Here is a 13323-nt window from a genome sequence, read left to right on the forward strand (position 1 = left end):
CATATCATAGTTTCACTGCATTTGTAGTTCTTCAATTACAGTTTTATAGCCAAAGCACTTCCCATAATTTTATAAAAGGAATTTAACTCAAAGGAATCTACATGTTGTGCCAAATCACTATGTATGGACCTACAACAGTATGAAAGAGATGAACATAAAATACTGAAATACAGGAAATGCGTGTAACTGTGTAAACTATAAATAAAAAACAGAATCTTTTATTCACAACTGAGATATTTTAGGACATCAATGTTAGGCCCACTTGATTGATTTAAAATCTTGGAAAATTTGTCATTTTCCAAAAACCTATGAACCTAATTGTATATACATCTTCTCACACACACACACACACACACACACACACACACACACACACACACACACATACACTGATATGCACACACTGATCCCCCCTCCCTTTCCAAACGCCTTCGATGCTTGTGCCCTACCGGGGAAGATGGCAGTCGACTGGACCAGCGCAGACACGCTGCAGGACCAGATGCGCTGTCTACACCGGCTCTCTCTTACCCTTTCTTGTGTTTCTATGGTGTACTGATAGTCATGTGCTTTTTGTGCTGAGGTGTTTTTTCTGTTATCAAACTGTTCTCCCACTAGGAGCTCAGTCTGAGTGGAGTTTTTTTTCTCCTCCTCTTACCTCATGTTATGTATTTTTGTTGTTTTTTTCCTATCAGCCTACCTTTCTGACATGTCTCCCCAAAGTGATGTTTGTGTAAAGTTGGTCAGAAGGTTCCTTTGTAAGTGCGCATGCGCCATTAGCGTGCTGCCTGCTGTTACCCTAATTTCCTTCGGGATTAATAAAGTATTCTGATTCTGATTCTGATTCTGAAAAGAATTCTGCGATCATCCACTTTAGTTTCTCCTGTAGTTTCCTACGCTTTCTGGTGTTGCTCAGCTGCCCCCCTGTGTCCCTTCTTGTAACAGATTATTGATTTGGCAGCTGTTTATTTTGGTTTATTTTTGATTTAAAATCCATCATTGTGTGGTGGTCCACAAAGGCTAAATTACAAAAAAACAAACACAAATAAAGTGTGTCATTGTCCATATACTTATGGACCTGAGTGTATGTGCAGCAGTCTTATCATCAGATAACACATGTAAGTATAAAATACAGGTTGGTATGAATACCTAAGTTCTCTAAAATCTCCCAGTTCTTATGTAACAATAGAAAGTATACTGTTCTAACATTGCTCCATTACAAGCTCTCACATTACACTTGGCTTATCTGTGACATAATTCTTCACTAACAGAAATCTGTGGTCAGGTCATTGTCTGGATGTATAAAAGCAGCTGCAGTTCGCTGTGCTTTACCGTTTCTACATGTGAAAATTTTTCATTGATGCCTTTTGAGGTCCAAAATGATTTTTGAATTTATAGCACGGTAGGACTTGTAATTCAGCTTTTCAAAATCCAGTCGCGGTCATATTGGAATCCCACCACGTGGGAAGAGCTGCTTCCCACATGTTCCAGCAGAGGGCGCACATGTGTTAAAAAAGCCCGGCCGTCTGAGCAGAAGGATGCTCAGCCAGGTGTCGGCTGCAGCATCAGCACCGCTCCTCCTCCAGTTCCCTCCTCCTCCTGCTGTCCGCAGTACCTCTCTCTCTCTCTCTCTCTCTCTATCTCTCTGTGCGTCGTTTCTGGCAGCCAGGGAGAGTGGGGAGGAAGTGGAGAGACGCGCTGGCAACTCCTGGGTTTTCACCGACATTCTTCAATGAATCAGCAACAGAGAAAGCTGCAGGTAAGTCGCACGACTGTAAACACCCCGTGCTTATTTTGCTCGGAGGGCTAGCATTGATTTCCCGAAAAAGTGTCGCACTTATTTTGCTCGTAGGATTTCGGGTCTTGCTGCCGGACTCGGTTCGACCAGCACCATAAATACAGTTTGTTTTTGACTAGGCCCGCATCACGGCAATGCGCGAAGGAATTTAGCTCGACTCTACATATAAATAGCTGTAACCTCGAAGTTGAGCCACAGTGTTGGAGAGAAAGTGAGGTCAGAAGGAAGAGACGGTGCGATGGAGATGGATGGAGCAGGTCAAGTCTCTGTGAGTGTTGCTAATGATCCAGTATAGATTTTAGGATTTAAACCAGATCCACTGCACTGAGAGATGATATGGACTTGATTTTGAAGGATTTTGTTTTCATTTCTCGCCAAATGTCATTTATTGATGAGCTATTTTTTGTGAGTGTATAGACTTCAAAAGCAAAGACTCTCACAGCTTTCTAATACATAACATATAATTCTTGTTAACTGATAGCGGAAAAGCTGCAATATTTTAAATTTCTTGTCGTGTTTGCCCGCTCAGGCTTAAGCTTTTTACCAGTGAAAGTGGACAAATGTACATTTATAATACCAAGGTTTGAAGTCTGATAGTATGATTAATAACTTTTCATTTCTAAGTCCACGAGTGACACTGCTGCACACTCATGCAAACACTAATTCTTCAGTATCTTGACTGCTTTCAAGGAATTCACGGCACAGAGGTTGTATTGATACTTCAATTCCATTTGCAACACTTCCCATTTTCTCAGTCTCATTGTTGGAGACTTGAGACCTGACAAAAGAAAACAACGGATGGAACAATTAAAAGTGACTGAGGGATTTCACGCTGTTGTTTCAATTGACCGGTGTCGGATGATTGGATTGTCCTTAAGGCAGTTGGATGGGGGTGTCTTTGTTGGGGTGAATCCCCCTTTTTCAGCTGCTTGGCCGAAGTTCTTGTACTTTTTTCAAATCCGTTCTAGTTTGCAACCGTTAAAGTTCAGAATTTGCCTGTACTACTGAAGTATGTAAACAATGTGCCTCTAATCTGACAGTTTCCGTGTAAAAATAAGTGATGTTTTCAGCATTTATTGGAATTGTCTGCTGCCACTATTGATCTCAGTATCAGAGACTTCCCACATTTATGGATCTTCAAGTCCGTTTTGCTAAATCTCACCAATCCCTCCCGATCATGTTAACGTGGAGGTTGACACTGCATCAAAGCAGGAAAGCAGATCTTACGGCCTTGGCTGTACACTGACTGCTCTAGTTGCTGCTCTCGATGCTGATGCATGTGTGATTGATTCATTACATCTGACCTCTGCTAGGTCTGAAGAGCGATCAATTTATCAGATCTCTGCCAGAAATACCACTGCCGGCTGTGTGTGTGTGCGTGTCTGACTTTGTGTGTTTTGTCTAAGCGTGAGGTTCCTATACCGTGTGTGTGTGTGTATGTATTTGTTTCTGTAGGTACAGAAAAGCCTATGAATGTAGCACACCGGTATGACCTTCAAGGTTATTTAATAGGACAGAACGGAGGAGAAGGAGGAGGAAGGAAGGGAGAGAGGCAGAAATTGAGATGGGAAGTGAACTGAAGCTGAGAAGGACACTAAAGTTGGTCAGTGTGCCTTTGAATAACATGTCACAAGTGCAAGGTTTTAATTATTTTGAAACATTTTTGTCTTTTTTTTTTTTTAACATTTTTGCTTGGATGATTGCGTTCTACTAATAAATATAACAGCGGTTTCCCGATAGTGGTGAAATAGGTTTAATGTAAGAAAATGATAGAAAAGGTTGCAGTTATTTTAATAACACAATTGTAAGAATCCTCCACACTTTGGACGCAAGACGCTCTGCACTTGCAAGTGCACGTACACACGCATGTGCCTTATGTGTGAACCGAGCATCAGCACACGCATTCTCGAATTCACGCTGCTTTTGTCTGGAAGGTGGCATTGAGCTTATTGTAGCTCCTCCCCTGCAGTCGCAGGCAAGACATTACAGGGTGAAAAGAGAGGCACGCCTCCCTTCATGACACACAAACACACACACATACAGTTTTCCGTGTCCCACCAGGAACAGACATGAAAGACCTTTATTCACTTGTGTCAGACAGTTTAAGCGCTCACCTGATTTTGCTTTTTTTATTTTAAATGTATCTTATTTGTATATTTGTCTCATATTATTTGATTAAGCTACAGATGTTATTAAGAAACTTTATAGAATTGTGTCAGTGAACTTAAAAGCACGTGTGTGATAGAAAGAACCGCTGTAGTTATCCTTGGTTAGGTCTACCTCATTAATGTTTTATGAAACTTCTCAACAGTGTACATCTATGTTCTTTTTTTAGACTTACTCCCACCAAATAAAATCCACTCGCAGAACAGCAGCACAAGGGGATTCTTCTCCTGTGTTGTACTTTCTAGCTTTCCATTATTGAATGTATGAAAACTCTTAAAAAAAGCCCCCCCACACACACGCACTTTTTGCATATCATTGCCCCTCCCAAAAACCCCTCATCTTGCCCTATTCTTTGCTCACCTCTCACTGATCCTTGGGCAGCTCTCCCTCCCCCATACCCCAGGGGTTTACCACTTGCTCATTGCACATACGCTTGCACATTACAATACTAACCAGAATCCGTCACATCCCCGCTCCTTTGCACCCCCTTGGCACTCCGCAGCATCATTTTCTGTTTCTATATTCTCTCGAAATAAACACAAGTGACTCAGCTCGTCTAAGTTGCTCTCAGCTTCTCTTTGTCTGGTCCGTCTCGCCTCTCCTGCTTTATGTCTGACTGTGTATGTCTGCGAGTCTTGGTGAGCTTGTGGCATCCTCACAGTCCCACGGAGAATTGCACTATCATTGCACCGCTTTGCATTTGAAATGACCTCCTCTTTGTCCCGCCTCATACAGTTTCGCACAGCCAGCTATGGAAGAGTTAACATTTTTTTTTCTGCGACAGGAGTGAGGCTAGTGGGTGGAGGGGCTTTACTAATAACAATGCGGTGGTGCTGCTCCCAGCAGCCAGCATGGACAAACACCCTCTTTTCTGCTCCCCTTACCTCAATAAACCCTTGTCTGGACCTTTGACAACACGTGTTTTAATGGCACGTAGTTGCTGCTTTTAACCTGATGGTTCAGGTTGAATATCCAGAAAGGACTCAGCTTTGTTGTCGTTTTTATTTATTTATTTTTTCCCTCATATTTCCTGCCTTTTTCTTTCATTTCATCTTAGGTCGGCTTTTGTTGCATTGGTCTTGCTTTTTATGTGCCCCATTCTTACGTTTAAAAAAATGTAAAATGTAAAATTGTAGTTTAACCATGTAGATCACGTTGCACCATAAAGTTTATTATTATTGTCTGCCCTCACTTTATCCCAGTCCGGCATTACCGACTGCATAGCCTGGTGAAATAGACAGCGAAGCGGGACCGTGTCCAATTTAGTAGAGATTCATCCCGTGTTTTTGCATAAAAAGCAAGGCTAAAATAAATAAATAAATAAATAAGGAGATGGTAAATCCCATAAATAGATGTGTGCATGCATGCAGACCTTTTGTTTTGTTTTTGTTTTTTTAAGCCTCATTCCCCCCCCAGTTAGGAGCTGTTTCTTTGTCTGCCCCTGCTGCAGCGATAGTCACTGCCTGAGCGTGAGCTGTTGTGTGTGAAGGTGATTCTCGTGTTTGATGATCTTTCATTTCGCATGCACTCGGTGATCACCTTGGTGCTTTATGGGGTTTTTCGGATCAGAAGTCCTTTTGTTTTTGTTCTGCCTCCCGTGTTGGCAACAATGGGACAAACCTAGCGTGCGAACACGTTTTGATGGATGGATGTGCACGTGAACCCATGCCAGCGTTTGACCGTTTTTCATTTGGTTTCACCTAATAAATCTAATTTCTGGCATATTGTGATCTGCTGCTGATTTCATAGCAGGCGCCAAACGCCGCCTGCCTGCCCGAAATAAGGGAATAAATCAGCTTTTATTGGAGATCATCTGATATTCTCATTCTCCCTTATTCACTCATATATGACCACCCACTATGACTCAAGATCCTGTAGAAATCCTGTTACCGATTCCCCTGCGATATAGACTTATTCCCCTCCCCCGGGGTACAAAAAGGTGTCCAACTGTAGGAGTAGAGTGGGGGGATGAGCTGAGAGGAAATCATTTGGGCAGATGTAGCCTGCTGATGTGCCATCTATAAGGATGAAAATGAGATTGATTACCTCACCCTGCCCTTATTAACTCTGTATTATTGGGATGAAAGAGAAGAGGGGAGCAAAAGAGACAGAGTTGTTGAGAAAGGCATAACACCAAAGAACTGAAGGGACATCGCTGAGCTCAGTGTTGTGAGCTAAATTGTGTCAGCGAGGCGATGCTGGTTGATGAGGAGCATGTCTGTAAGCACAGCTATAAAGAAAATCGGTGCAAAACAACAATCAAGGAGCTGGAGAAGACTATTTCTGGTTATTTTTGCGCTCCTGTTTGCCTCGCTGTTTCTGTGTGATGGTAATCCCTTTGCTGTGTGCATACTGGGTTATTGCTCGGTTCACACGTATAAACAGTCGAGCATACTTCAGTGAATCATCACTTGTGAAATTCTGTCTGCAGGCTATCTATTGTGTCTTGTGAAAATGGAGCGTTTAGCTTATTTCACTCCTATTTCTGTCTGTGTGGTTCGCAGACAGCGATGAGGTGGCGGTAGTGGGGTTGAAAAGGAAGGAATGGATGACTAATTCTTAGCTAATTTGTGAATAGGTTTTTTCGCTAAGCTTTATCCTGCTGGATGATTACGTTAAGGAATGCAATATAAAGACAACATCCTCCACCCCCACCAAATTAGCACAAATATGATAGTTTTTATGTCTTACATCTATCCACGGCTCTAGAACACGGCTTTTCACAAGTTCACACTCTCCAACATGTTCATTGTACAAGGACACACAAGGGTAATTTCATTGGTGATTAATTGCATGTATGCAAAGACACAGCATGGACTGAATTAGAGAGAGAGAGAAAAAAAGATTTTAAGGATAACCGCTCCACTGCATTTTAATGCAAATCTTGCACAATCCAATTTTCAAATGCGGGAACAATCAGGAGTCATAAATTATGTCGTCGCTTTGTCCATTTGAGTTTTTTCCCCTTTTGCTAATATTGCAATGTGATGGAATTTACATCTCAGCAGAGGTATGTGTGGATGAAAGAGCGATAGGGCATGGGGCAATGAATATATGTGTGTGTTCCTGGGTTTCCCCTTGGGACCACAGAGCTGTAAAACCTGTCTGCTCTCCAGTGGGGGAGGAGAGAAATAAAGCAAAGTGCCAAAGACAAATGGCTTCTGTAATAGCCACATGTGCTGCTGGACCAGCAACAAAGACACTGAGGGGGAAGGCTCGTGTTGATGTGTCTACACAGGTGACTGCCTTTGTACTGTCACATGCGTTCATGCGATACAGAAAATGTAAACCAACTCAGCAACAGAAGAACAAAAAGATATGCCCATCAAATTTCCTTACTTGCTTTCAAAGAAGAATATATAAGATGCCGGGGCATATTCCTTTGAAATTTCATGTTTTTTTTATCTGGAAAAAATTCTTTGCGGCACTCAACTTTGATCCCCTGAATGAATCCAAGACTGGCAGCCCCTACCCTTCTTGAAATCTGTAAAAACCTCTCACATATTTTGGCTCATATTTTGACCTGAGAGGAAGTAGAGGACTGAAGAGAGGAGGCTGAATCTTCACCACTCTTACTATTGCAAGACATTAGTGTCTTTAGAGACACAGTTTTCTTCATCCAGTTAAAAAACAAAACACAGCATTCTCTCTATAAGTCAAATATTCATTAGAAATGCCTTATAGCAACATATTGAACAATTCAATTTTTAATTGTAAGTGAGAGGTTAGAACACAGTTAGATGGTTACTTTAATTTGAGCTCTACTGATGGAGTGGAGATAAAAAAAAAAAAGCTGGTAGGTAGGCAAAACTAAAATAAAGAGTTGCTAATGTGGCCAGGAAATAGCTATTAGTGTGTCAAGTCAAGTACTTCCATTGTTTCATGTAGTACACGATCTACTGCATACTTAGTTGTGGAGTATGTGAATTTCAACAGGTTAATTTGGCCAGCTGTTGCACGTCTGAACTTCTACATCTTTCTGTGCCTCTGAGCACACATAAAATAACATTTTTCTACAGTCAAGATTAAAATTGACATACACGCAACATTAAACACCATTACACCAACATGATGTGCTTTAGATGGCTGAAAAAAATCTCATTTAGCTATCGCTGACATCATCATTGATGCTATTATTGGCTGACATTGTTTGGAACCCTGTCTTTCCATTGCGTAGCCAAGAGTTAACTTTGTGACGTTTATGAGTACATCGTCAGTGCGCTCACTTCATGTAACAATCCTTGATTGAGTGAACAGCAGAGATGCACCGATCGACCAGTCAGGAAGTGGAACTGGACAAATTCCAGCGTTCTCGTCCCAGACTGGTGACTGCCCGGTCAGCCTCACTCATGTGTAATTACAAGCTGGTCTGTTTCATGCCTGCACAACACAAGCGCAGGTTTCACAGGCAAACGGCCATGCACGCTAACACGTCATTAACGTGGAAGTTCTTCACTGTGAGTGAAGTCACAGAGTAAAATACTTAATCCTCACCCTGACTAAAAATGGCCATTTTAGTGATGTGGCTAAAGGTAGAGCTATGCAGATGTCAGAGCCAACCACAAGACAGCAGCCTCGGTATGAGCAAAAGATCAAAGCGGTTACAAGAAAAACTATGGAGACTAGTGAAAAAGAGAAAAAGGTTGATGTTCTTTTTGTATTGAGTGTATGTAAACATGCTAGAATAAATGGCATAATAAAAGAAATAACATTTATTTTATTACAGATATCTGTTTCATCGACTTTTTTTTCGTAATACGTCAGCTAAAGAATATTGTACAGGAACCCCATAACGTATTGGAGTTGAAGGAAAATTGTACGTTTTAATTTCTTTCATTATGAAAATCAGATTTTACATTAAAGAAACGTTTTATTCATACTGTCAGTTTTAATGCTTAGGAAGAAAACTGACAAACAAAATAGGCATCAGTGGGTCACACTTAGAAAAAAAACTGAAGAAAATTGCAGTTGGTGCATTTCTAGTGAACACACTTGTGTGAATGCAGACTATTTGAGTCACAGCTTAGACAAACTGATTGGAGTGTAGATGCAGGTGTAAACGATCAAGGTTGAGCAGACACCAGTGTAGAAGAGAAGAATAGAAGCAAAGCAAGCAAAACAACAACTAGACACACAGGCTCCTACAGCCTGGCTTTACTTTTGTCAGGAGATTTATTTATGTGTACCCACAGTCGAGAGATTAAAAACGAAAAAAACAACAACTCTCAGTTTCAGCGACATGACCAGTACCAATTAGTATTAAATCTTGTAACAGATTTTTGTTAACTGATTTGCTCTCTTGGGCTTTTATCAGTAAGTCGCTTCAGAAAAGGGGCTCTGTAGTGCATCCTATAGAGGGCCAAATGAGCACTAATTAGAACACTCGTGTGCTCCAGCAACAACTCTCTTTTCTGTATCTATTTGCATGTCTCATTTCTCTCACCTCAGGTCTGTGTCTCAGTCTCTCACCCACACAGACTCATTCCTGCTTGGAGACAAAAACGGAAGGTTAAGGAAAGCCTCCGTCTTTTCTTAACTCAACACCACTTTCGAGTTTCCTTGAGACCCCTGTCATGTATTGTTACCAACCTCTCATCTTTCACCTTCTAAAAAGAGCTTTCCGTCTTAAACGCAGCACTTCGTGGGATAGGAGCCCAGTGAAAAATATCACAAATACAAGTGTCATTCTCCAAATTTAAGCACTGCCAAGATATCCCCATATCACAGCCCACGCTCCCATCACTTAAGCTATGCACCTTTCCACCTTTTTGCAGGGATATGATTGCTCCTTCGCTCATTTATGTTTAGTACTGTGTGTATTTTGTACGCGCTGTGCGTGCTTGTGGCTGAGTGCGCCTCTAACAACAGTTGCGTGTAGGTGTGAGTTTACATGTGAAATTGATGCACAGTAGAATGCATAGGAATGTAAAAGCATAAAAGTGACCTTCAGATCTTTATTGTATGACTGACCTTTTTCACTTGTGGTAAATTCGAGCATGAGGAAATGTATTATCTGCATCCGATAACAGCTTTGTTGGGTTATGCCTACATCTATTATTTCCCAGATGAGCTCAGTCTGAATACTTAACTCAACATGTACATGTACAGTTAGGTGAAACAAAGCCTGCCTTTCTTCTTAACACCTAAATCTGAATGATGTGGCACAGATTACAATATTATCCTCAAGCAGCTTATGCTATTTATTCAATTTGGATAAAAGGAAAATAAATGTTAAAAAATACTATAGCATATATTTGTTCCCTAACTCCCTAACAATCTGGAAACTTACTATATAAACCTTTTATGATACCTGGATTGACTATATATATATATACACACATATATATATATATATATATATATATATATATATATATATATATATATATATATATACTTATGATATATCCAGGTATCATAAGTTTGTGATTCAATTTGGGTCACTCAAATCATTACAAATGAAATTTATATTATGTGTAGAGCTTATCAATGGCAATCTAACGTGTACGTTACATGTAAGTTGTCGCCTTTACATACGTTACCTGTACAATATTTTTGTAAATACATTTTTCTAAATAACGTTTACTGCAGTGTCGCTTTTACAAATGTAAAAATAGGTGTTCATCAAACACTGACATTAATAGCGCTTGTAATGAATTACTTTGTCTTCTACAATGAGTATGTAGCTTCAAATAGGCAGAATGAATATATGTTTGTATTCATTTGTTTGGTCTTTCTGAACAGCAATTTTTGCCATTTCACTGTATATGAAGATAAAGGGAATAACATTATAAATGAACATGCATGTATGTGTTTTTATATATACGTGTGGCGAGCAAGTGCAGACAGGCTTGGCTTGTATAATGTAAATAAGGGTTTGGCTGTGCCAGGAGTGCTTGTGGCAACTGTGCGTTTATAACTCATAACTACTCTTATATAATGCATAGTACCCTGTCCACTTAGTTTTTCATATTTGCAGTTTTTCCTTTGCTCCGAGCTGGGTGATCAAAGAGATTTTTCATATTTGTTAGATTTTGTAATTGCATAATTCATATTCCTGCCAACCGACACGCCTTCAACCAACACTCCCTCGCATGTGATCTTCTTTACTTAGAGGATCTGAGCGTGTGTGACATCAAAATAGCCTAATAACGAGGAAAGGCAGCTGAGGGGTTTTTTTCTTTTCATGTTTCAGATTTTTTTCTTTTTGTTTTACTATCATCCACCAGTTTCTACTATTCTTTTTGATTCTATTATTTTTCATGTTATGATTAGAGTTTTGCTGGATTGTTTTCTGTTTTGGATTTTCTCAGTTAGGTGAAATGCAGCTTATTCTGGTTCAGCCACTGTGACCGAGCTCAGCATCCAGCCTCCCGAGAGTGCTGTCATCAGCACAAGCTGCAGCACTACATCAGTGCCAAAATTGATCTGCCACACATGTCTTCTCAGGGAATTCTCTCACCCTGTAGCACAGCTCTCTGCCACTTTCCTTCCCTCCTATTGGTCTCTGTCCCCGCCTCTGTGTGAGCAATTAGCTAATTATTTGATTGTTTGCGCCAATCAAGGGTAAATATGAGCAGGGTACACACAGGCAGAGGGGAGCAGACATTGTGTGGATTATCCTCCATGTTCTGTTTGTCAGGCACAGTGAATTTCCATGTGTTCCCATTGTGTGTGTGTGTGTGTGGGGGGGGGATGTTTACTTTACCACAATCTCAATAAAAGACTTGGGTTTTTAGATTTTATAACTGAAATTCTTTTAAAAAATGACCTCATTTTAGTTTGCTAAAGCCAACTTTTATTGCTTTTATTTATTTATGCTTTAAAAAAAATAGAATATTAGGTTAACTTTGATGGTATCTCCAAATTACTTCTAAGAAAACCTGTAGGAAATTGAACTTCCATGTGAATCTTTCCCCTGTCCTTTACATTTAGAGAGAATTTAGCTCTCTAGGTTTTGTGGAATATCAAACGTGCCACAGGCAGTGAGAGCTGTCACGGGGCACGTGGAAAAGCCACTCGCTAATGAGAACAGACACCCCTGCTGCACATATAATTAGAAGGTGGGAGAGCTATTCATACTTTGCTACTCAAACATTCAGTGTGATGGTTTAAGACATATTTTACTTCATTCTTTGACTGCACAGACAGATGAATTGATCCAGACAGTTTTGACGGCAATTGATTGAAATCTGACGCTTGTTTTGTATGAATTTTCTCTATGATGCAGGAAACAGGCCTACAGAACCCGAGGCGTAACATGTCGACGTTTTGTCACGTCCCGCGGCGTTCCTGAGGAACGCGAAAGGAGACCTTCGGCGTTCTTATGGTACGCGGTGGGTTATGGCTGGAATCCAGTGCAATGACGCTCCCGCGGTAATAGACGTTCCAGCCCTGTATTCCAGCCCTAAACCTAACCTTATCCCTAGCCCTAACCATAACCTTATTCCAGACCGTAACCAGGACTTTAATGATGTTAAATAGCGTGTTTCTAAGCGATTTGAAGAAAAAGAGCGAACATGTGTAGGTTCAGTCCAGACGGTTCTCATATTTCCTCTTTTTCCGAGGTCGTCATTTAGGAACGTGGTGGGTAGCCGAAAACGTAATATGGTGACGATTTGTCACCTAGCGTAAAATGTTACGCTTTGGGAGTGAGAACGGGTTGACAGAACAAGTGAGCAAAAGATGCTCTCCCTGAAGGGCAAAGGAGCTGAAACCATTAATATTCAATGGTTTTAATGCTTCTGGTTCAAGGCAGAAAGAGAATTCCTCGTAGAGCTCTCGTATAATTATGGAGAAATTTAAGGAGACAGCCGGAAGTGTTTATTTCGAGAGCGTTTGAGTGTGCGTGTTTTATACCGCATGTTTAACTCATCTCGTAATATGATATGTAGTAATATGTTTCAGCTCTACGGCCTCATTTGTGCAGTAAAGGCTAACGCAAGTATTTAAAACACAGTTTTAGAGACTGCAGATTTTAAATGCAGCAGGACATGCCGTTGTTGTGTACAGTCCAATCATGCCATTAACTACATCCACCCGCTACAGAAAACATGCTGAGAGGAGAGTGGAAACCCTCCTGTAGTGATCAGACATACCGCATGGATTTATCCCTTCTGAACTGCTCTTTCTGGTCCTCGCCATTAACGACCCCTGCACCTAATTTTCATCTTTTTCATGTTAGGATGATGCCTGCCTTTGAACATATTGGAGACACTGCTTGCTTGTGTTATATGTTCTATAAAAACTTAATGATCGGAAAAGCTTTCATTACAAGTCTTTTCACCCAGTTCTCATCTTGCTTTCTATTTCACATTGTCTCTTGAGGAAAAAAAAGCTCATTACAAATCACTTCTCACCCT

At 40.7% G+C, this 13323-nt stretch overlaps 1 protein-coding gene across 2 annotated transcripts in view; it reads left to right on the top strand.

Annotated features, from left to right (window-relative positions):
• Positions 1 to 1636: 1636 nt before the first annotated feature.
• Positions 1637 to 13323, top strand: part of mtus2a (microtubule associated tumor suppressor candidate 2a) — a 45128-nt gene continuing 33441 nt past the window's right edge. For both annotated transcript variants that reach the window (XM_085289089.1, XM_085289090.1), the window contains exon 1: positions 1637 to 1756. The gene's annotated coding sequence lies outside the window, so the exon portion shown is untranslated. The remainder of the gene's footprint in view (positions 1757 to 13323) is intronic.

This window comes from Mchenga conophoros, linkage group LG10 (genome assembly GCF_057382185.1).
Source record: "Mchenga conophoros isolate Kocher_MC1m ecotype Shallow Benthic linkage group LG10, M_conophoros_male_GT1.1, whole genome shotgun sequence".
Classification (NCBI taxonomy): domain Eukaryota; kingdom Metazoa; phylum Chordata; class Actinopteri; order Cichliformes; family Cichlidae; genus Mchenga; species Mchenga conophoros.